This window comes from Pelmatolapia mariae, linkage group LG7 (assembly GCF_036321145.2).
Source record: "Pelmatolapia mariae isolate MD_Pm_ZW linkage group LG7, Pm_UMD_F_2, whole genome shotgun sequence".
Classification (NCBI taxonomy): domain Eukaryota; kingdom Metazoa; phylum Chordata; class Actinopteri; order Cichliformes; family Cichlidae; genus Pelmatolapia; species Pelmatolapia mariae.
In genome coordinates, this window is record NC_086233.1 from 51432376 (window position 1) to 51457615 (window position 25240).

General features: G+C 40.4%; 1 protein-coding gene across 2 annotated transcripts in view; it reads right to left on the reverse strand.

Moving 5' to 3' along the window:
* LOC134631351 (mothers against decapentaplegic homolog 3-like) overlaps positions 1-25240 on the reverse strand; it is a 284592-nt gene that overhangs the window by 63840 nt on the left and 195512 nt on the right. The window lies entirely within an intron of this gene.

Below are 25240 nucleotides of genomic sequence, written 5' to 3' on the forward strand. Positions count from 1 at the left end.
AACCCACGGACCTCACCAAACGCTGTGTGTCATGTCTTGAGATGCTCTGCCAGGACTTGATTGTGGGTCTTTATGCATTCAGTTTTGTCCCCAGTAAATGACAAAGACCAGGTGACTGAATTTGCCATTGAAGAGTATCCCATTTCTTTGCCTCAAGAAACTCTTGGGTTGCATTTGCAGTATGGTTTGGGTTATTATCTACTTGGTCTGTGGAATGTAGTCCAATCAGTTTTGACTGAATCTGAGCAGAGAGTATAGCCCTGGAAATGTTAGTATTCATTCTGCTACTTCTATCAACAGTCTCATCATCCATAAACACTAGTGACCCACTTCCGCTAACAGCCATAAATTCACATGGGTCCACCACGTTTGACAGATGATGTGGTACACTTCATATCACAATCTGTTTATCTCCTTTTCCACGCTTTTCTCTTCCCATCTTTCTGGTACAAGTTAATCTTGGTTTCATCTGTCCAAAGATTTATTTTAGAGCTGTACAGGCTCTTTTAGATGTCTTCTAATTAAGTCTGACCTAGTCTTCTTGATCTTTAGTGTAACCAGTGGTTTACACCTTGGTGTAAAAACTCTGGATATAAATTTATGAAGTTGTTTCTTGATTGTAGACTTTGACAGTGATACCCTCACCTCCTCAAGAGTGTTCTCACCTTAGATGTGTTAGATGTTATGAAGTTGTTTTACTTAAGCAAGAACATGGACACAGCAACAGGCTTTCGGTGTAGCCGAGATGGACACTGCATACATTCTTTTGAATACCTTACCAAATTGTTGATTTGGATACTCCTAGAGTTTTTTCTGAGTCGCTGATAATCTTATTTCAGTTTTCAGGGCTCATTATCTTGCACTGGCATCTCTTTGGGCCTCATATTGAGAATTCCAGTGAAAAGCTAACAAATCCAGTTTCAGCACTTGGAATCAACAGCAGATCTTTTTATCTGCTTAATTTGTCATAGAATGAGGGTGCAGGCCTCACCTGTCTATGAAACTGCTTGTAGGTAAATTGTCCAGCTACTTTTGACAGTCTTTTGAAACTGTGTAAAATGTTGTAATTCCTAAACAGTATAGCAGCACTTTTGCAATATTTTAACTAAGCATTTGAACTCTACACTGGTATCAGTATGGGAAAATGGGACTGCAATACCATACTGTGGGTGCTTGGATGTCAGTTTCAGAAACCCCTGCTATTTATGTACTAGTGAAACAACACGTACTAAAATGTTTTCGTAGTTATTTTAGAAAACCCTCTCTGCTTTTTAGAACTTGCAAAGCTCCTATAGCAGCTTGTTTTAGTAAACGGAAATTACATGTGTAGAGGCAGTGGCCTTCACATTGGCTGGAGACACAACAGGTGAACCCTTACGCACTGACCTCTCCACGATTCTGTCACCTCCTAATCTCAAGTTTCTTGTCTTGTCAAGACAGGCTGCAAATATCATGGATTTCCTGTTTCAATGTAGAGTTGTACCAACTACTTACCCTACTACCCATTTTGACTGAAGTCAGGCATAATCTTACACTAATATACCCAGTATTTCCTAATTGCCCTTAACCATCTGTCATCAATTACTGGCGCAAGTTTAATTTAAGTGAGTTATTACTTTGATTTGGCTTTGTAAGAATTAAAAAAAAAAAATAATTCAAGAGTTAAAAGTTTAGTAGGAAACACTGCTGATTGGCAATAGAAAGCTTAGTAACTAAAGTTTAAACCCAATATAAAACTTGTCAGTAAAATTAAATAATACCATGCTCAAGTCAACCATTGGTAATGTGCTAAAATGTTAAATAAGACTTTTCACATTTTTAACTCATATTAAGTGTACTTTAACCTGATAACTATCTTACTTATGTTTGAATGGAACATATGTAATCTAAGGCTTTAAATATAAAACTGTATCTCTTATATAAACGGTTTCTTTATTTCAGTATTATAACAGGAACTATGGACACATTGACTGTTTAAAAAACTTCATAATAAACACATGCAGCTTTCACTTGAACACCTCTGAAGCTCTCCGGGTTGCTCCAGTGGAGACTCCAAGCTTTGGCTGCAGCAGCATACTGTGCCAGTGTCTGAACTGGAATCAGATTTCCCTGGCAGGATCAGGGCTTTGGGGCAGAGGGAGGTTACTGAGGGTAGACGTGGAGGCCCTCATGCCTGCACTGTGTTAGAGGCACCTGTTGCAAATGCATTCCCTTTTGTAACTCAATCACATGTCAGACAAGGAAAAGAAAACTGTTATTACAGAGTACTGCTTCATTTGAATCATGCAATTTTCAATCAAGACAAAAGAAAACCCAGCTGGCTCATAAGTCAGTGAGGCTGTCTGCTCTGCCATGCTTGCTGCTGGAACAGATTCATGTGAAGCAAACCTCTGAAAGCATCAGGAGCATGCAGACATATTAGATGCTTTAAATTTGGTACAGCGTAAGTTACATACCGATGATCCAGTGACCCTGGGAGAGGGTCTTGACTCGGTCACTGTTACAGCGAGTTAACTAATGAACCTGTGTGAATATCTTTAAATCAACAGGACACTGGGATATCATCAAGGCAGAGGTTGGCTTTTCACGCTGAAATAATTTTTTGCATTTGTGTTAAAAAAATGCGTACCAAAGCAACCAGTTTGTGGATTTCAGTTTTTTATATATTTGTATGATTTGTTTATTTGACGGCATGCATTTTTTAAAACAATTGTTCACTTTGTGTTCACCAAAGAAGACAGCGAACACTTCTGGAATAAGAAATGCCACTAATAAATTTAAAACTTGACAATCTGTTTTATTCAAGTATTATATATCAATGCTGTTTCATTTCTGTTTATTTTATTCTATTTATGTACGAACATTTACTCTTGCAGTCATTGAGTATCATCATGCATTTGTCAATGGATAATTCTGGATCAATGGGAGACATCTGAAGCTACCAGCAGTGACTCTCCATTAATAAATTAGACTGCCGATCTGTTTAAACACTGGTCGGTTGAAATGTCCCTGAACTTTGTAGTTTTACACTTCAATGCCAATAAAATCAGTTTGCAAACTGCACACTTAATTCATTTCAGGTATGGAGGACATATTTAATTTCAAAAGGAACGAAGAGAAGTTCTTCTTAAACATGTATTAAGAATGAACAAAACTCACTGCAGCACATATCATGCCAATGTGACTGCTAAAGACAACCCAACAAGAGTAGGCCAATGCAAAAATGGTATTTACACCCTCATGATGGACTGTAAGAGGTTCCTACATGGGAAACTGTGATTATCAGGCAGAGCGGATGTTTTTTCTTTTAAGTGACTTTTGTTGTGCATTTGATTATTTCAAGGTTTCAAAGATAGACTCAGAAATGTCAAGACAAAAGCTGTTAAAAATAGGACTTGTTGCAATATGCATGGCAATGTCCTACAGTAGAACAATGACTATATGATACATGCTGCCTGAAACAACCTGTGGCTTTTCATGTTTTTAAACATTCACAAGCAATATGTCTAATTAATTGATTTTGATTGAAACAACAGATTATTTAAAGTGCTATTTTAAAGCTACAAAAAACCAAACAACAACAAAAAAAAATCCAAGCAAACATGGACCTTACTTTAATTGAGAAATCAAAGTTCTGGCATTTGAACTTTTCATTGTGCAGTTGTGTCTGAGCCCTGCTCCACTAATGCATGCTGCATGTGTGAAAGCGTGTAAGGGAAGACTTCTTCAAAGAGTAAGAGGTAACTGAGTACGAGGATCTAAAACAGGGCACAGCTGTTCACACAGGCCTGTCCCCTGGCCTTCCCCTCTCCCTGTGAAGGCCCAGTCCCATGCACCCCTGGAGACCCCTGGGTAATACTGCAGTGGTCACACCAGCTCAACTCTGACTGCATTTCAGACAAAGTGGGCAAGTGACTCATATTATACACGGCAGAAAGATAGATTATACAAGTGATGCATCTGATGCAAGACAAATTTGTCAACTGAAGCATACTCACAATGACTCCATATGTCACTGACAATTCAGGTGATGCTTAAGAAGCTTTATAACAACCACACAGAGTATCTCCTTGATGTGGTTGGAGAGTTGTTTGCAATCAAATATGGGCCTGATTCATTTGCAGTTTTACTTGAAGGTGAGCTCACCTCAATGGTTTCTTAATTGATCGAAGGTATTAATGTATGCTTTGGAGAACACACCAGTGTTAGACTGCCTGACAACATTAGGTGGATCTTACTGCAACACAGTTTACCTGAAATAGGAAAAATCGCAATAATGATGTGACATTATCAAATATGGTGCTCAAAACCAGTTTAGCTGTCAACTGAATATTTAAATATCTTTCATGTTATTTCAAATGTCAGTAGCAAGGCATGTATGACACTGTGTCAGAATAAATGGACAGTAAACTGCAGATTCTAATTAAAATAATGTGTTTATGCTTTTTTATGCACATGAGTGTGATCTATAATTTGTATGTATTGATTTTAACTCATCATTGAAATAAATAGTAAATCTTCCTTCAGAAAGAAGGTAACAAGTAGAAATTATTTATGGATATAAATCATTACAGAAAAATGAAAAAAAAAGTGTGAATCCTGACAAACAGCAGTTAGGGATCATGGCCGTGATTGCAAAACCATCATAATTTACAAGAATTGAAGACAGTTAGGAAAGGTACAGTGGAAAAATAGCTATCTTGCTTCATATTGTACATAGAAACCAGAAAAACTGGTGGGTTCTGAGCTTATACTTACGTAATTCTTTTGCCTATTTGTTACAGAACAAGGCTGCATTTTTAAAACACACAAAGATTTTGTTCCCCTTTCCTCATATAATTATCCAAGTTATACAACCATTTCTTTGCACAAAAATCAGGTAAACAGTTCCAAACATCACAAAGCTTACCTAGAGTCTGTTTTTTTAATTCAGCAATGCCTTGAAAAGTGCTTTTGTTTCATGAAACTGGAGGGAGAAAAAATAAAACAGCCGAGGGCAAAGAAGTATAGTTAAATCTTTAATTTGAGGCAATTTGATTCATTTAGCTGTAGTGGAGACAAGGAGTCCGGGGAGACAGTGCCGGAGGTTTTGTTTTTGTCATCTTCTTTTTGTATCAGTCTCAGTAATTCTTGTCCCCAGGGTCTGGCTGTCGGTAGCAAGACTCCATGAACACATTCCTTCTGATCCAGGCCATTATCAGCCCATTCAGCAGCACTGGAGCCTGCTTACGTGGGTCTCTCTCCGGGTTGACCTTCTGGGCCCTTGCATGGGCCTGACTCAACAGTCAAACTAATCCACACCTCAAAGGCTACAAACCCAAACTTAAAGTCTGGGAAAAGAGTCACAACCATAAAACATGATCGGCACAAAACTCCGTCATCCCTGCCCACACGCAAACACACACATACACATGCACTATCAAAAATAAAATAAATAAACAAAGTCTTCAGCTGTTTACAGCCAGGAAGTTGCGAGTTGGGAGTATCTTCTTTATGGCGTGGTCTTAATAGGCATGGAACAGACATAAAATAATATGTATGGTGTGGATTGTTACCTTATTTAAAAGAAACCAAAAGGAAAAATCCAGCAGATCTTTAAAACACGCAGGAGACAAACATGAAGAATTTTTTTGACAATGAGATCTTTCATTTTTATTACTCTTTTCTAATAATTTCTCTGCAGAAAGACCACATTTTATACACCAGATTAAATCTTCTAGTGAGATTTTCTTTTAAATGCCAGATTCCTCATGGTTGGTAATAAAAAGCTTCTTTCAGAGCAAAGGTAACAAGCCCTTTGGTGTTGAAGCTGTAGCCTTTCTTGACTCAACACACCCCCTCTCTTCTTCCCCTTCTCTGTTTGATTGCACTTTTTTAAACATCAACATGCAACATAATTATTGACTGTCATATCCACATGGTACCACAGGTTTTCTTGTGTGGGCGCCATCTTGCCCCAGGGCCCCAAGCTATCCACAGGGGACTTTCCTGTTGCAAACTGCCTCCATCAAGCCCACACTTAACAGCACACTCATTGAAATGTATTAAACCATAACTGATGCCATGTATTTTTAATATGTTTCTATAGTTTGCCTACAGTATAAGTTGACTGCAATTACAAAATTAAACTACTACAGACGCATAATTATCTGCATATTTGCACTCGGTTAATTTGAAACGTTTAAATGTTTCTTCATAAATTTTGCACTGGACGGCCCGTGGCCATCCATACGAGCAACATAAAAATGAAAACACTGTTCCACAGGATGAGGGTTCGAGCCAAAAACTACTGGCAGTAAGTGGATTTTCACACTTCAGGAAGAAATCATAAACTCACACTAGCATAGCATTCACATGCAAATAGTCTCTGTCCACCTTACTTATAATTCAGTATTCCATGTTTAAACAAGTAAGCACGCTGCTTCGAGAACAACAAACTCCAGTCCTGCTAAATGCACTGGTTAATGGTTTGAGTTTATACTCTCTTTAAGGTTTTCTTTTATCTCTTTTCAGTGCTGCACACCAACAGTAGGAGTTTACAGCATGAAGTCGGGAGGAGGTGAGATGGGAAACACTATAGAGAGCACAGGCAGTTAGTGCGAACCACTGTACTTTTTAATGTTTCCCGAATGCTGGTAAATCTAACCCTTCTAAAATCCATGATAAAACATTATGCCAAGTATGACATCACCCGGCTACAGACACATTTTATTATTTTTAACTAGAACAGGGCTGGGCAGGCCACAAAGTCCAGTTTAAACTTCAGCTGCCACACTGAACAGCAGAGACTAGTTTAGTGAGTTGAGTCATTTACTTCAGATCTATGTGGAAAACTCAGAGAACCCCAGATGTGGGAGGGAACAGCTGCCATCTTTTCGCAATGTAGTTTGTTGATTACTGTCATTAATTTAATCAAAGAATGTAACAAAACCCTTATATCATATCTGTGTTTTGCTCAAACCATCCATCCATTTTCCTTATCCAGCTTGGGGTCGCTGGGGTGTTTGAGCCGATCGCAGCGAGAGGCGGGGTACACACTGCAAGGGACGCCACTCTATCATGGGGCTAACGCAGAAAGATAATTCATTCAGTCCACAATGACACACACACACACACACACACACACACACACACACACACACACACACACACACACGATCTGGAAAGCTCAAAAAATGTTTTCCGTTCACACCTAATAAATGAGTTTAATTTGTTTTTTAAATTAATGTTAAGTCAATATACTGATTGATTAATTCAGTGTCATAAATGCAAATGTCCACACATTTCAAATACATTCAGTCCAGGTCTTTACAGAATTATAAAGAACTATTCCCTGAATCTGAAAAGTTCTGCAAGTTCTTCTGTGGTAGTTCACAGACTGTGAGGAAAGTTGTTTGAATCCCAAAGGCCCCTGTTCATCTTTGAACTTGACAAATGAATGACATTTTCTTCTAGATTGTGCACTTTACATAGTATTTCCTGTTCTGTCAGGACCATGGATAATAGTGTTATTATTGTGTTCCCCCTCCATTTCCCTGTTCAAGGATGCTCATTAGAAGACCAACCAGCTAATCTCGTGCCGGGGTCCTGATAACTGCCTCGCATGGCGTCACTCTAGTAAATTGCCGTGACTCCCTGTTAAAAGCCGGCAGTTGATAGCAGTATCAGGAGACAGGCTGCTTTGGGGAGACAAAGTGTCCGGCTCCAAATGACCTCCCAAAATAGACAAGTGCCTCAAGACCACGGGCCATGGGCATCTCCAGCTGAAGCAAAGGAGCTTAGACAGGGCCAGTTCAGGAAGAACATGTCATCAGAGCCATTGCCGTTAATGGCATGCAGATATTCAACGGAGGCGGCAGACACTGCCTGACCCCTACCCTCTGAGCAGAGCCTTGTCACACCACAGACAGGTCAGACACGGAGCCGCCTGTACAGAGTGGGAGTCACTCACTACCACAGAGCTGATAATGATTATAACCATTTCACTATCATGAAACAGTGTAAGGCCTGCTCTGTCTCTCCGAGGGTGGTCGGAGGACTAGCATACCATGTAGACTTAATTGGAAAACCTTGGCCTTATATCTTCACAGTTCCAAAGGCATTAGGTTATCCACATGGAACTGAAGTTTGGTGGGCTTGTTAAAGAAAAACAGGCAATATTAAAGCAACAGCCATGTTCAAAGAGACAAAGGGTTTTTTTTTAGGAAGCCTGTATTGTCTCTCTTTACCCAGGGATAGTTTGATTTAAGGCCTGCTGGTACAGCGGTCAGCTCTGTGACCCTGTCTTTTCCTGCTGGTGCACAGAGGTCACTCTTTCTGCTCAATCCATCCGCTACTCCGACTCACAGTCTCCCTGTAAAATCACATTCAAGATTGACTTGTTTTGACGTAAACCTCCGGTTTTACGCAGAAAGGCCACCGATTGTGTCCTGGCCTCATTAAGATTGAACCAATATTTTATTCACCTTAGAACATGGAAACATATTAAATGTACATAAATAGGTATGTTCATGTTGAAATTGATCTCAGCAACATATGCGCAACATATTTAATAGTAAAGTGGTAAAAAGATACCGCTGGCAACAGGTCGGTAACATGACTGGGTATAAAAAGAGCATCTTGGAGACAGAGTTTATCAAAAGTTAAGATGGGCAGACATTCATGAATGTGCAAAAAACTACGTCTACAAATTATCAAGATAGAATTGCAAAGACTTTGAATATCTCATCTACAGTATCTTATTAAAAGATTCAGAGAATCTGGAGAAATCTCTGTGCGCAAGTGACAAGGCTGAACATCAGTACTGGATGTGCATGATCGTTTGGCCTTTAGACAGCACTGCATTAAAAACAGACCTGATTCTGTCATGGAAATCACTGCGTGGGCTTAAGAACACTTCCATAAATGACTGTCTGTGGATACAGGTTTTCGTGCAATCCACAAATGCAGGTTAAACTTCTGTCTCAAAAAGAAGAAGCGATGAATATGAATATTTTCTCTAAGTCAAATGTCATTTCAAATGGAATAAGACAAAGTGGAAAACTGTTCTGTGTTCAGATGATTACAAATTTAAAATTATCTTTGGAAAACATGGAGGGTGCGCCCTTTGAACTACAGATCCAACTTGTTATCAGCACTGAGTTCAAAAGCCTGCATCTTTGGTGGTATGGGGGTGCATTAGTGCCGATAAAATTGGCAGCTTACAAATCTGGAAAGACACTATCAATGCTGAAAAGTATATACAGGTTTTAGTGCAGCATATACTCCCAGTCAGATGACGACTTTTTGACCGGAGGCTTTGCATATTTCAGCAAGACAATACTAAATTGCATACTGCACCCATTCTACGCTAATATTTCCCTTAAAATTATGCATTTTTTCATTTTAATATTAGACATGTTTAGTGTGATCTACTTTGAATAAACTATGGGTTTTTGGGAAAATCATTACATTCTGATTTTATTATTTTACATAGTGTTGTAATACTTTTGGGACTGGGGTTGTAAAAGTAAAGTGGCTCTGTTGTATCTTTGTTGAACCTGTGCAGGTGTCAGAGTAAAGCAGGGAGAAAGGAGGTCAGTGAACATTTTTTGAGTCCTTTAAGCCTGAGGAGAAGTACAATGAGTAGCAACAAAAATGTAAAAATCCTGACTTACCAGGAGCTCAGCTACACATTACAAATAAGTTATATTTAATATTCCATAACAAATGAGTAACTCTGCAGATTTACTAAGATTATACTGAGGACTTATTCCAACATATTAAATCCAGCAACATAACATATGGAATTCATTCTTTCAGCTGTAGTCCTCTGATGAAAGAGAAAAGATTTATACCTAAACTCTGTCTCATTTGATGAAATGTACACAACAGAGGACGTTAGCCCGGATTTTAGAGTTCAAAACCATTCTTCAAGATTATAAAGAAAGATGCCATCTGTACAGCTTGATCAAAAACTTGGTCTTTGCACCTGTCGCTGACAGTCAGGTAACATCATACGTGCACAAATCCTGTGGTAAATAAGGCTAAAATTGTTGTAAGTGATGATGCACTGCGCAGATTTTGATCACATTTTCAAACGAGTGCAATGAAATGCACGTAATTATGCAACAAGGATAGTTTGTTTGGTAATAGCACACCACTGGAATCTGGACTTAATGGGTTTAGTGAGTGACACCTGAGTTCCAGCACGCTTGCTCTTAAGTGGTTACTTGGAAGAAAGGCAAATTCCTTTTTGTTACCCTGACTGAACCATGACAATTGATTTTTAAGAGTGTGGGGAATCTGCTCAGCATATGATGCAGCCTGTTAGTCAAATAAGTTGTTGTGATCAAATATTTGATTTTATCTATCTTAAGAAATTTAGATCTGCAGATCTGAGGGTGATTCTGTAGTTTGTGCTGATCAGTGGCACACATCTATAAGGAGATGGCTACAATGTGCAAATGAGAATAATAAATGTCAGGTGGGTTTTTAAAGGTGTCCTAGTAGGTGTAATGCTCAACAACTTGCACAACATCAAAGATGTTTCTGTTGTTCGAGCAACAGCAAATCAGTCTTGATCAGCTAGTTGTCATTACAGTCTTGTCATTACTAGTGCTTAGGGAGATGAATCTCCATGTGTCCATTCAAACAGGCTCCCCTGACACTGCCAACGAATTAAAATCAATTGGTTTGTCTCTTGTCTTTATAGCCCACGGCAGCCTGTGAAAAATGGATCCTCTTAAGAGGTAACACAGTATCCATGTGGGGCAAAAGTCCAGGGCATGACTAATGGAGCTCCAGTCTATATGCTAATGCTACATAACACAACACTAATACTGGCTGCATTAAGTTAGCCATGATACCAGGATGATATCATGTTTGCTGAAAGGAGAGCCAGTCGATGAAAAATGGATGATAGCACAAAATACCATCCTCATAATGCTCCACATCGCAGACATAGCCGCGTGGTGGGGGGAAGGAGCAGTGGTCATTAGGACTCTTAAAGGGTAACGGCTCCTAACTCTGATTTACTTGATCTCCTATCTTGGAGGAAACCATGGATCGCCTGCCAGTCTGGCGCTCACAGGCTCCCTGTGTGACCTCAGCTAGTGAGCCAGCTCACAATAGGTGGCCCACTGTGGCCCATGTCCCTGGTGTTTCAGTAGATTTGGGCCTGGACATGGGAAGGAAATCCTGGTAGAGAGTATGGCCGGAAATAGGGTGGTCGTTTCAGTTTGCAGGTCTATCCTTAGAGGTCAAACAGAGCCTTTTCCCTCCATGGGCCTCCACCCCCTGCACCCCACACACACCCCGAAAGAAATTCCTTTCTCTAAACTTTTCCTCCACAATGATCCATCAAATCCATCAACATCTCTATGTGTGGCCTTTTAGTTATTGAGTTATCACGGAGCTAGGATATGCATGATAGCCAGTGTTTTTGCCAAAAACTGAGACAAACAGGAAGAAAAACTGTTGTTTGAGCTCTCCCGAGATGAATATTCCCTGAGAGGATGTCCTTTGAGAGAAGCATGAAAATAAATTTGCTATGGTGAAAATATATGTTTCCAGTCACAGTCGGGCAAAGAAATATTCTGTGGAAAGCCAAGGATCGGAAGCTAAGCTGGTGTAACTAGAGCAAGGCGAAAAGGCCAGGGCAAAAAATTGGGCACGGTGAATTATCATCAGGATATACGTGCAAGGCAGGACACGCAGTGTAAGACACTTTTCAGCAAGGAGAAGCAACAAACTTCTCCTTGCAATGTTCTCCTTAAGGCCAATGCTGGAACCACAAACCAAGGGATTTCCCAATGTGTCACCCACTCTAGGGGTATTAGTGTTTGTGTTACAGTGTCTCTCTGTCCTATAAACAATGTGTCTCTTGTGACAGTGAATCAGACACGGCCTGTCGGCTAGCCTCTCCGGCATCAGGCCTGCTTGCCAGAGATTGGTCGGGGGACTGCTGCAGAGCCATGCCATTTGTCATGCTGTATATTTACAGGCTGTGTCAGCACAGGGCGGGTGGAGCGAGACGTCTCCACTCAGTGCCTGACTCCATGGACGCCAGGCTCAGAACCTCCCCTCATTCATCTGTTTACTTTCTAAATAGGCCTCTGTTTGGACTTACATCAGGGGGAGAGAATATCTAAGAAAACGAGGAAGGAAATCTGTGGAAAACAAAGGAAAGGGAAAGAAACTCTCTGTGATAGAGACTGCCCCTCACTGTTCCTGATTACGGCAGAGTTGCAGAGTGCTTGGCGCCATCAAAATCAGCCATCCAGGCAGCCGGGTAGGCCAGACAAGGGAGAGGAAGACTGGTAGTGACGCTTGAAAATACCAAGCAGAGGACTGTTAGGCAGCTCTTTCAGTGTTTATGTATTTTAGATGGCTGTTTTTGATTTTGTAAAGCAGGAGATGAAAAATAGACACTTCCCACACTTACTAAACCAGTTTGTGCACAATTTGTGCAATATCATTTTTTGTGTAATGCATGGATTTAAAATGCATATATTTTCTTAATGTATACAATGTTTTAGTTTAAAGAGTCACACCAAGCAAGAGGTTGCTCCACATACCAGTGTTTTTCCAGGATATGAACATGTTTTGCGGCTCCACCAAAGAGACTTTTGGCTTCCTTTCAAATATCCAGGATTATAATAAGAACATCTTTAACCACTTTTATTAAGTGGTATTTTTTTTACCAGCTTAAGTCTAAATTACAGTTTTAATTGTCAAGTTTATTATTTATTTATCCAGCTTACACTTCTGTTAGGTAAGGTAACATTGCCAACCACAAACATTAATTGTATTAATACAATTTTCAGTTTGTGAAACTAACACGTGTAGCATGCCAGCCTGGTTTATACCCAAGGTGCACATTCACTAATGGACACTATATAACTCATACATGTACACAGCCAGAACTGTCAGCTGCATCCTGCATACTTTTCAGATCTCCTCTTAGAGGATGCAGTAGGTGTCAAATAAACTATTTTTATTATTTAAGTCCAGAGATCCAGAGATCATTCACAATTTTCTCAGACTAGTTTTAATTTATAGGTCACTGATAGCTATATAATTTGCACAAGACTTCAGGTTTAGCACATCACTTAAAGCCTGAGAGGAGCTGTAATGTGAGGATGTAAAGTGGCCTAAAACACACATAAAATCCTTTATTCCAGTCATGTATTTGTGTGTGTGCGTGCGCATGTTTCTGTTCGCATTCACTTTCGTTTTTCTAGTCTGCTGTGTCCTGTAAACCCCTAAAATTATGCAATTTGTCTGAGTATTGTCTGTTTATTGAAAGTAACTAATTACAGCACTAACAATGAAATATGGCAGCCAATACTACATCAAAAGAGAAGAACCACAAAACCAAGATGGTATCAGAAACCATCTTGGTTTTGTGTTGATGCACCAAACCAAAGAAGCATATATTAAGCTTTACCACAACTGTTTATAAGGTATGCATTTAAAAGAGGCAAAAATAAGAAGGGATCAATTAACAAATCTGATTCTGAACAGGTCTGTTTAAAGGTGAGTGCTAATATTATAAAGTAAACTTGGCTACTTGGAATTGCTGCTCCCTTACTCACAAGAGGTCACCATAACGGGTAGCTCCACATGTTTGGTTTGGCAGATTTTTCACTCTGGATGCCTTTCGTGACACAACCCCCCAAAAGTGATTTGTGAAAATATTATGGACTAAACTATCCATTATAAGTACCTTTTATTCTATATGCTGGAGAGATTTTTCATGATGAATCGAGACCAACTTTATGTGTTTTAGTCAGGTGTGTAAAACAGGTTTACAGTGTAACAGAAAACTGTAATTAACATTTATTATCATTTCCAAAAATAACAGAGTCAAACTGAAGACGTTTAATGTGATACACCACGGACCGTTCTTAAGAAGTCAAAATAAGTAAAACAGCAGATTCATGACTAAAATTATAAAAAAGCCTTTAAGAAATTGATTTGTTGTTTAAAAACAAATGGATTATTGTAATTATTAATGCTGAGTCTCTGTGTACTGATAATGGATTATAGGTTTTAGAAATGGCGTGGATGGATGGATGGATCTCTGATTTTATTATCTCTGCACATACTTATGTAAAAATCATAACTGGTATGGAGGGCCTTTGCCCTCACAATATTTCACAAATATATATCCGAAGAGTGAGAACAGAACTAGGAAAAAGATTTTAAATATGCCGTCCCTTATTGCTGGATTTATAGAAAGTGCTGAAATTGTCAGAAATAGTTACCATAGAAGTTTTATGTCAGTTTTAACAGGTTGAGAAAATAATTTCTTGGTCAGTGGAATTGCTGAAGTTGTACTGAAACTGACTATGTCAGTTGCATTTGTGTCATTGTTACAACTTCACTTCAAGCACCTTCAGAAAAAAAGCAGGAAATTGCATGTAACTTGTTTTCTAAGACTTCTTTTTTCCGCTGTGGAGTCTTATGCAATGGAGCAGGGATCTCTAAAGCAGAACACACAATTTTTTTGGGTCAAATTTTAACATGTAATTTAATCACAGACATTTTAGGATTAAGCACAATTAGGACATTCTTTAAAAGCCCCGAACAGGCTATTATTTCGTGATAAGCACAAAATATTAGCTCACATCCAAACCAGCTATGCTTCTGTCTCTTATGTCGCCAGAGCAACTCTATCTAATCTCCACTGAAAAGAACAAGAACACCAAAAAACAACAGGACTGGCTGGGGCCGAGGCAAGAGTGAAGAGAAAATCAGCAGTAAAGATTTGAAACAGGAAGAGTGTGGCGTCAGTACAGGCGGGAGATAAGAGCACTGCGCTCCATACACAAACACAGGGTTTCTGTGGCTGAGTGACTCCCGGCTCTCCGGGCGCCCTCACAGTAGCTGTCCTCTTCCCCCTGGCTGGCTCCGGACTAGAGCCCGTCACCCAGCCCTGCACAGAGCAGATCCAGGGGCCTGATACATCCTCAGTGACTCCAGGGGGTTTTAAGGGGATTTGTGACTGACGGGCCCCTTCAAACAGGCAACCCTAGCAAAAACAAAAACAAAAAAACCGAGGAGACTCAGATCCCATGCTGGATTTCAAAAAGCCCCCTCGATTAAATATCATTATAGCTCAGCTGCCAGGTAAATAATTAACAACAAAGCTTTTCTATGTCTTTCATTATGTTCTCCTACTGTGTCAAGCTGACGGAGGATTTCTTTTTTTTTTTTATGATTACAAGTCCAGGTTGTTCTGTAAAACTTTTCCTTTCTTTATGAAGGAGTCCAAACTCAAACAAGTCAATTCCAGCTTGGTTTGCTGTTCAAACCATAAAAAAAGAATGAAATCATCTTAATAGCAGTGACAGGAATACAGTTTAACGCTGCTGTCATAAACGGCTGCTGTATTTACATACAGAAGCAGGATCACGTATTCCTTTCCTTCACCACAAAACCACTATCTGTTGCAAGCATGCTTCAAATCCTATTATCGGAAAATCCTGAGTCAAATATCCTCCCCTGTGAATCTCGCAGGGCCATCATTCAGCGGGCTTGTGCGTGTTATGACAGAGAGGTAGAGAGAGAAAAGACAAACAGCAAGAGCAGCCGACGGAGCTTCTGCATGAGACAGAAAGTGCCAGGAGTGTAGCGCTAAAACCCGATCTTGTGCAACAGTATCGTTCTCAATTAACTGTGCTTGTGAAAAGCTCTTTGCTAATTTTCTCACAGTCAGGAGACAGGGGAGAGTCTCCAGTGCCTACAGAGCTACGCTCAAACTGGTAAAGGTTCCAGGCTCGATATGACGAAGACTTTAGGAACAGGGTTAAAGGCTGGGAACACTAGCTGGGTTAATAAAAGTAGCCCGTGGGGCACTGTTTTTCCAGGCGCTCTCTGTGATGTTTAAATGTGAACTCAAACAAGCCTTCATTATGTGGCCACAGCCCTGGAGCCCCTGGTGCTGGGAGAGAGGCCCTGCCACTGACAGCCACGGCCTGCTGGCAGATGCAGACTCCTTGCCCTCTGCTATGTCTCTTTTTCTCTTTTCACTCCCCCGCCTCTGATCCCTTTCTTCACACTGCTCTTAGCCTCTAATCCTGCACTCCCCCTCTCTTTCTTCTCTGGAGAAATCCTTCCACCTCAATCCCTTTACCTCTCCCCCTCGCCACCCCACTCGTTTTCCTCCTTCACCGCTGGTTCTCTGATTTTTCCCTTTCCACCCTTTTCCCCCCAGTCATCCTCCATGCAGGAGAGCTTTTAACCAGATCCTTGTAGGGCCTGGAAGCCTCTAATCCGCCATCTTTGTCTGTGGGTTTAGTTTGGTATGAATGTAACTTTTTTACCATACAGTTACAGCTGCCAGACATGTGTGGGTATATGCCGCTGGAGGCACTTCGACATATCTGGTGGTCCACACAATGCTGACCATCGCTTGAACAACAGCAACTTATTTTTCATAACATACACTCAGCTATCACAGTTAACAACGGTACATCGCAATCACAGATTGACACTTATAAAAACAGGCATTATCGCTTAAACACAACATTATTATTGGCCTGATGTGCTGCTGCAGATGTTGTTTCATGAGAGCTGCACAGGACCCGCCACCCTCTTTATTTCTGTTATTCAGTTTTCCAAGCATTAATGTCAGGCACAACACCCTTTAAAAGTGTCCCTTTTGCTCTATACTTAAAAATATGCCATGCAAAATTTTAAACGGAGAACATTCCAGCTTATTGATTAGGGGGGTGGATGAAAATACAGAAAGCAGAATGGTAGAATGAGAGGGGAAGAAAGAGAGAGATGCAGAGACAGAGAGGGAGAGGGAATAAAAGAGATCTGTAATTAGTACCATCTTTTCTCCCAGTGATTGCAACCCAATGTTTCCCAAAGCAGCGGTAAAAATAAGCCCTCCTCCTCTCTTTAGCCCGATCCAGAGACACCCACTGTGTCACTCAGGCAACATCCACACAGAGATGATTGAGAGCACTGGCAATATTAAACTTCTGTGAAAAAAACTTCAGAAAACCCCCCAAAAGAGATATGAGTCAGCACAATTTGGAGAAGACAGCACAGCATGGTGCTGGAGAAATACTACCAGACTGGACTGATAAAGTGTGGAGTTCAGTTTAGGTGTATGGAGTATGTATACTTATATAAAAGACGTATCCAGTGTGACATAAAGCATTGGTTTGTAAAGTCCACTTCGAAGTCCAGTTGCCATCTTGATGCGTTGAAACCAGATATGGTTTAGCAAGGGATGGACATGACTGAGAAACCAAGAAACGCTGCATGTTTGTAGCATAATGACTAATACGTTATATGGTAGGCCTGTCCAAAAGCAATACTTGCTTTATTTTGCCTTTTGAGTTTAGCGGGGACCATAATTTACAAAATAAACATCATGTTGTATCACTAAGACTTGAAACTGGCGACTGAGACCATCAATTCATCAATATTTACTCAGATCATGGAGCAATGAAGCCGAGGGGGGTTTTCTGATTGACTTCCATACAGTTTGACTATGTTTTTCCAGCAGATAAGCCATCCTCTGCTGTCCAAGAGAAAGAATTCAGGTTTAAGACACTTCCACATCCCTTTTCAAACCCTGAAACTACATCCATCTTCAACATGCAACCTATTGTTCATGAACAACATATATCCTCTCACATATTGAGTTACTGATGATTTTGAAAAGGGAAAAGAAAGTTTGCAAAGTAGGAAACAGCAACATTTAGTCTAATAATTTCACAATCTGCATGCTAAGAGGAGGATTTGGTATGTGCTGGTTCTTGATAAGTTGGAAGCAGTTTAGACACCCACTGTCGAGAACATAAAATGACAGCAACGATAACAACAACAAAGGGTTAAGCACTGTGATGCAATCATAAGTCTCTCGCACAAAGTAAGTGGAGGAATTTGTAGCTTTCAAAAGATGAGCGCTAACCTTTATTTGCTAAAGCTATTTGAGGTTTTGGGATTAAAAAGATACAATGTGGAGGTGGGTTTGTCGTTTTTGGCAGCTGCACTTTGCATGATTTTGCTGCTGCAGGAAAACTGGGTAGTTAGTAATAATTAAGATGGTTGTAAATCATGTAGACATGTACTTCTTGTAACCTAGCAACCTTTAAAAAAACACAAATAGTAACAGTAACTAGTCATTTTGTCCAGACATTATGCATCATGGTCAGTGTGTATAACTGTCCAAGGACAAGCACATTAGCTTGGGCACCATGTTTCCAATAAACTACATAAAATTACTGCATTTTATCTGACTGTCAGTAAGCTCATCCACTCTAGTATGGTCCTTCAAACTTTTGCCCGAGACACGCTGCTAGTAACTTCCAGGCATGGCCCTAATATTGAACAAATTTCTCGAAGACAAAATGATGCATTACCATAGAAACCGCTAATGTGAGTCATTTTTTAAATAAATGATCAAGTATTCATAAATAAAGCGCCCGGACTGTTTTGTCTGCTTTGTAAACACAAACTAAGTAACTTCCCCCTAACTAACTCTGCTCTGCTCTGTGTTTACTCATGGAGTCTGACAAAGACATTAAAATCAGTCAGACAAATTAGGCTCGCTAGAAAAACAATTGCTAAAAACACGTGAAAAGACTGGGAACAAAGTAGTGCTGAACTGAGTTCGAGTGTCGTTATTCTTGTGTTCAGGTCTGAATTAGAGACTGGTGTGATATGTATACCATGACCTTGCTACTAACGCTATAAAACTGTAAAGCCACAAATACCACAGCCTAGAGTTTCCTCACCCAAATGTATCGTCTCTGGACGTGCAGAATGGCTGTGCCCTTATTTACATTTTCCAAAAATTACGAGATGAAGAAGGGGTTTGTAAAGCCTGTCAAATTAATGAAAAATTAAGAATCACCATCAACAGTGATGCTCAGTTGGTACAAAGGGTCCCAAAGTGTAAACAGTTTGACCATGTTTACATGCCTAAATGTACTGAGTTGCTGCTATGCGATTACCTGATTAGATATTTGCAGTAACAATCAGTTGACAATCAGACTTGCCCAGAATATTTCTTCACTGTTGGGAAACCTAAGTTTTTATTTTACAATTTTTAGCTTTTTCATACATATGAACCACAATAACTAACTCATCTGATAAACACTACATATTGCTTTCTTTATTGTAGCAATAAAAAAAAAGAAAAGAAAGAAAGAATGAAAGACCCACTAAACAGTACTGGACAAGACTTCTACTTCCTCCGTTGAACAGACATACAGCTACTTTAGATCTATGCTGACGCCTCCTGCAGTCAAGAAACTGATTGACATGGAAACACCAAACAGTCTCCAAGAATTTCAAATGTGTGTTTCAAGTGGTGTTGATAAGTCAGCATATTCTGCCACCAAGGATCCTGGGAGTATCAGTATCCAAGAACTCCCACTGTGTTGGGTCTCGCATTGAGTTTTTACGAGGAGTCTTGCTGATCTTTCCTGCGGTGAGCACTTGGGATAGGTCAGCCAAAAGACAGGGCAAAAGCCACTCTAGAGTCTGGGCAGTTTTAAGTCAACACCTCTGAACACTTTGTCCTGTTGAGTGGTCAGCCGACCTAACTTCCCTATGGCTGCTGACCCCCGACATCACTACTATCTCTCAGTCTATCCTCAGTACGATCTTTAAAAACAATAAGGAATTAGCATGAGTAAATCCTTGCTCGGATAAAGAATTACTAAAGAATAGCTGATCCAGTTCATCTAATTAAAAGTACATAATACAAGAAAATGAGAAAGATTTGTCTAAATACTGAAGGACAAAAAAAAAAGTTTTTTTTTTCAACATAAGCTAGTGTGTGAGACTAGTCTAAATCTGATTTATTCTTTTTAAATTTGTTATTTTTCTCTTTTTTTTTCTCAACTCAGGGCCAGGATGTCTGACGGAGATTTCATTTTTTCATGACGAGTGGGTGATTTCCTTTTGTATACAGAGACACAGCCTAGTTATAAAGCAATGTCTGCACAGAGTCAGTGCTCCTCAGTCCACAGATAAGAGAGGGATGGTTTTGTTTGTGCATGTTTGTGCATTTGACAAGAGCGAGAGAGTGCTTACAGATTCAGCATATCTCAGCAGCTCTCTGAGCAGGCCCTGGACTCTAAAGTGTTGCCCATGGATAGACATAACTGACATAACCGTTGAGATATATTTAAAGATTCTTTATTATCATTATGCACTCACATAATGAAAGTTTTGCGTGGTAGTTCTCAGCTTAAAACCAGTATTTAAAAGACAGACAGGCACACAATTAATAAATATACACAATAGGGGAATGTTAAATATATATATATATATATATATATATTAAATATATGGTAATTATTTTTAATTAAAGTGTGAGACACAAATGTTTAGACTAGAATTAAATCTATCAAACTACAACTGGACAGTCTCCTAGTTCTTAGAAACTTCAGCCGAAGCTAAGCAGCTACACCCAGCACTTCCCATCTCATATTTATTCTCCTTGGCGGTTTGCTGGCCAGGTTGCTTTTGTGGTCCTTGATATCATTCAGCTCCCTTTCCAAAGAGGACCTCGAGTATCATTGCCTTGAATTGAATGAACTGGTGACAGTAGTCCTTCTTCAGCTCTGGAGATCTGTTGTGAGCTTTAGGGCCACTATAACCAGAAGCACTACATCTTCCTCACTGAGGCTGCGGAGCATATTAAGGACTCCTGTTCCCAGCCACAGTCTAAAATTATGGAGTTGGAATTCATCCTTAAAATGAGACTCAGTAGAAAGGCAGATGATTATATTGCTAAGTTATTTATTTGTCACAAAGCACTTGGCAAATAAAATATATTTGCAGAGGAGAAACTTCTACATGGTATCATTTAAAAATTCAATTAAGAGAATGTGCCTTTTGTGGCACACCCAGACGCCACAAATAAATTCGAAATCTATTGAAAACACTGCTAGCATTCCAGTATGACTGGTAACGACATCTAGCATGCTGCATTAGATTGTGTGTTTGGGAGTCGAGTACAGGATGAGCGCTCTGCTACACGCAGACGATTCAGTCAGCATCTTTAGAGTATAGCAAATAATGTTTATGCCTGAGGTATTCATTAGGAAATGCGCCTCAAGAAACATACAATATTCATTTAGGTCTAGGATATCATTTTCAAAACAAATCATAAAAATGAAACCGAAGCGATGTGAATTCAATCCGGTTCTAGTAAAAAAGGTAAGGAATAAACAACTCTTTTCATTGTCTTAACCAAAGTTACAGTGTTAGAAAAGCTACCCTGTAGGATAATTGTACACTAACATGATGACCACTTAGGCTGACATGAGTGTAAAGGTTGTAACACACAGTGCTCATCTCTGTATCAGCGGTCTGATGGCTACGTCAAGTTGCTGAATGAGTCAGTAGAAATGAATTAACCACATTAATTTTGATTGAGGGGCGAGCACTTCCTTCAGCAGTGCAGCACCGGATACACATGGCTCAAAACTTTTAAGTCACAGGGGAGTTTACATCTGCTATGTTGACATGAATGGTTGAAAGGAGCTGGGATAAAGAGTTGGGGTTGTTGGGTGTGCTGAGCCGCCAGAGCTGGAATACTATCGCCTATTGATCTGCTTCCCTGGCTCCTCTATGCAGACTGTTGGTGAGAACAGGTCTGTCGACCTTTTCTTTGCAGAGCTGGGCAGATTTGAGTGGTGCCGCAGCCCAGCGGCTGGGATGTGCAGTGAATACAGTCAGCACAGATAAACAGTGCCTTGTTTAGCCGTTTCTTTGCCGCTGCTGAGCCAGCTGATAACAGCGGCGGGAGGGCAGACGGCCCTTGGCGGCATTAGACAAGGCCCGGAGAGGCAGACACTCTGGCAACAGCAAGCTCCCTTCCCACATCCCTCATTCTCCCCGAGTCTGGCTAATCTCGCCTCTTTCATTTTTGTCGCTTTTTCACAGAGCAGAACTGCGCCAGCTAATTGCCAAGAAAGTCAAAACTAGCTGTCGGCATGAGAGAGAAGAACATCCAGTGTCTAAATACAAATCTCTGCTTTTACAAAGCCTCAAAGAATCAGCGTTAGGTTTATTATTATTTTAAACCAACAGATATGAATATCAGATTAACTTTAGAGCCTAACTTAGAAGGCTGAAGCCAAAGTTGCCGTGTAGATAAGTCTACTAAGGGCCCACATTACAGAGAAAAGAGATGGGAGTTGAACTGCTCTCCCCCTCAACACCACAAGCTGTCGTCTCATTGTCTTGGCCCATCACCAGGCGCTGGAGTAATTGCAGCAGTGTGGCATTGTGGGGAATACTTTGCATTCCTACATTCACAAGGAAACTTTCTCTCTCTCACATTGCAACCTGCCATAGATAAAACGTGTCTCAAAGCATTGCTGTTTCTCCTTTTGCTCTGAGATCATCTATGTGCCATGTGTGAGGAGTATCAGGGAGTATCAGATTATCCTCCTGCAATATCAAATTCCTGTGTACAGTGTACTGACAGGTGGATGAGCTAGTGTGTGCGCATGTGTGTGTGGCTTTGGATGGCAAAGGTATGGGTGTGAGTCACTAGGATTAAAAGAGAACAGTCACAGAGGTATTACTGTGGTGTTTAAAATGTGTCTTTGTGTTTGGAAACTCTGTTAGTAGCCTCAGCCTTCATTTGAAATTGGGTTTTTATGTCAAATGTCCTAAAGAAATAGGAAAGTTAAAACAACTCCTCTCTCTGACCTCAGCTTTCCCCCTACCATTTAATTTTATCATCTTAGCCCTTAGAACCCTGCTGATAGCCCAAACATACCAAAGGATCAGCAATCAATAACCCCCCACCCCCTCCCCATATTCCTGACTGAAGAGGCCACATCTGCTTTTAATTTCCTTGCCTCCGTACTGCAGAGTTACACAATCATGATCAAGTGTGCTTTCTGAAAGGCAGAAACACTCACAAATACAGACAAGGACTCATGCCAATACCAACACAAACATACACCCTTTTATGGCACACCAAAGGAATGAAGAACAAGATGTCGCTGTGATCTGTGAGCTTGCTGGATAGGTTTAATAACATGTAGCTGGAATGCATGAATTTGCCCCCAGGGGTGTTGTGAAATCAATAACTATGCTGAGAGAAAATGTTTTGTCATAGAAATATACATCATTATAATGCTGCTGCATGAACCACGAAAACTGCTGTTTTTACCCTGGACATCCAGGTTCAGTGTTTTCTGTCAAAGTACAAATTACCAAAGCAATAATACATTTAAAACTGTTAATAATTAATATGAGAGTTTTGGCTCTACAGGTCTGGCTGACTTTCAAATACCACCGTCACTGTGATAAAGCCATTTATTTCTTAGCAGATACACAGTTACCTGTACTTCCCGCAGCTCTTGATGAACTACCTCACTCTCACAGATTACACACATGCTGTCTGGCTGATCTGAACACAGCTCACAATGAGAGAATTTAAAGACTTTTTTCAATTTTGATTTTTTTTTATCTGTGTCCTGGTAGAGCTTTAAGTTGTCTGTGGATGAAATTATGAATTATGTTCACTGATAATGGTTTTCCAAAGTTTAGGGATATTCAGTATTGGTTTTCAACTTTGTCTCTTGTGTACAGAGAATTCTCTATTTCCTTCAGTGTTCTTACTGATATATCAAAGATGATGGTTTCTAAACTATTTATTTGTGAGTGCTTACACCCTTGCCATTATTGCTTCTCAAAGCCCCTCTGCTCTTTTGAAACCCTGTCTTGGTACTAATTTATCTAATTGGTCACTAATTAATGGTCGATTTGGCTCCAAACACTACTGTCACTTGAAAATATGTTTCTTGTCTAAAGCTGATAATGTGTTTCATGATCCACCCAAACCTGCTTGTCCACCACCATCAAGTTGACGCGCTGGTCATAATTCATTCCCAGACAAAACAAATGACCTGACCCTGACAATGGAGACAGAGTTAGCATGTCACTGGAGGCCGGGTGATAACATTTCTGACCTATGCCTCTGGCCAGCTCTGTGCCTGGCTGGCGCTGTCCTGGTGCCATCATGTCTTTAGCACACCAGCTGATTGAATGTTTCTTGTCGGTTTCTCACAGCAGATTGCAAACTGTCTAGCCATCTTTGAATCCTCCCCTCCACCCCTCTGCACCCCTTTTACCCCCCCCCAACTCCACCCATACCGTCAGGCTTGACTGCACACGGTGAGGCAGTAAGCGCTTCCAGTGCTATCTCCTTCATCACACTGGGTGTGATGAAGGAGATAGCACTGTGCAGACTGGCGTCTGAGCTGGTAGATAGCTGTCAGGAGCTCTCTGTTCACAAAAGGAGATATGCAAGGATGGAAAAATATCCCGAATCCCGCTATTCTGTCTTCTCTATTTTGAAATATTTGTGTTGCCACATCAATATATTAGCACATACAACAAGTCCTGGTCTGACTTACAGACAACCCTTATTTTTTTTCATTAGAAGGGGAGGTACAATATATATCCTGTTGGATTTTATCTTTAAAAAAATAATAATAATATACAGGAGAACGTGCCTCACTACATGTTTCCTTGTTCTCAACTTTTCTCTTCAGTGGAAAGGTGAGGTGATTGGAGTTCACATGTTGAGTACTGGTCCGCTGTGTATGTGTGCTTCTGCTTCCTGTCGACTCTAAGTCTACTGATAGTCTGGCAATGGGGTCACAACACAGGACTTTGTATTCAAACAGGAGAACAAAACAGCGGCAACCTGACCCTCCAGACCCTCCCCCACTTCACATTTTCCTTCCAAATATAGGCGTCTAAAGACGCAGTTTTTAATGCTCACATCAGGGATGTATGTGGGCAGTGACTGGAGAAAGAGTCTCACTCTGTTTCCAAGTTAAGTGTAAACACCAAAAGCTTGAAAAACCTGTCTTAGTGAGAGAACACAACACAGCATGGATTTGCTTTTGAAATAAATCAACAGCGATACTTTAAGTCAGTGAATCCTTAGTTCTTCCAGCTGACTGGCTACTGTGATTGTAGCCACACTAAGCGGGGTCAGTGGAGACTCCCAGTAAATGGCTGTGTCGCCAGTGCTCTCTGCCGCTGAGTCGACTGACGAAATAATGAACCGCACAGGCTTGTTTGATTTCCTCTGGAGACAGCTGAGCGGGAGTCTGATCCACATACAACCCTGGCTCCCACTAACACAATCTGCTTCAGCACGCTCTTTCTCTCCGTCTCTGACTCAGAGACAGCATCTAAGCAGGCCTTTTTGGGTACATCTATGCACTTTGATTTATTGTAAATT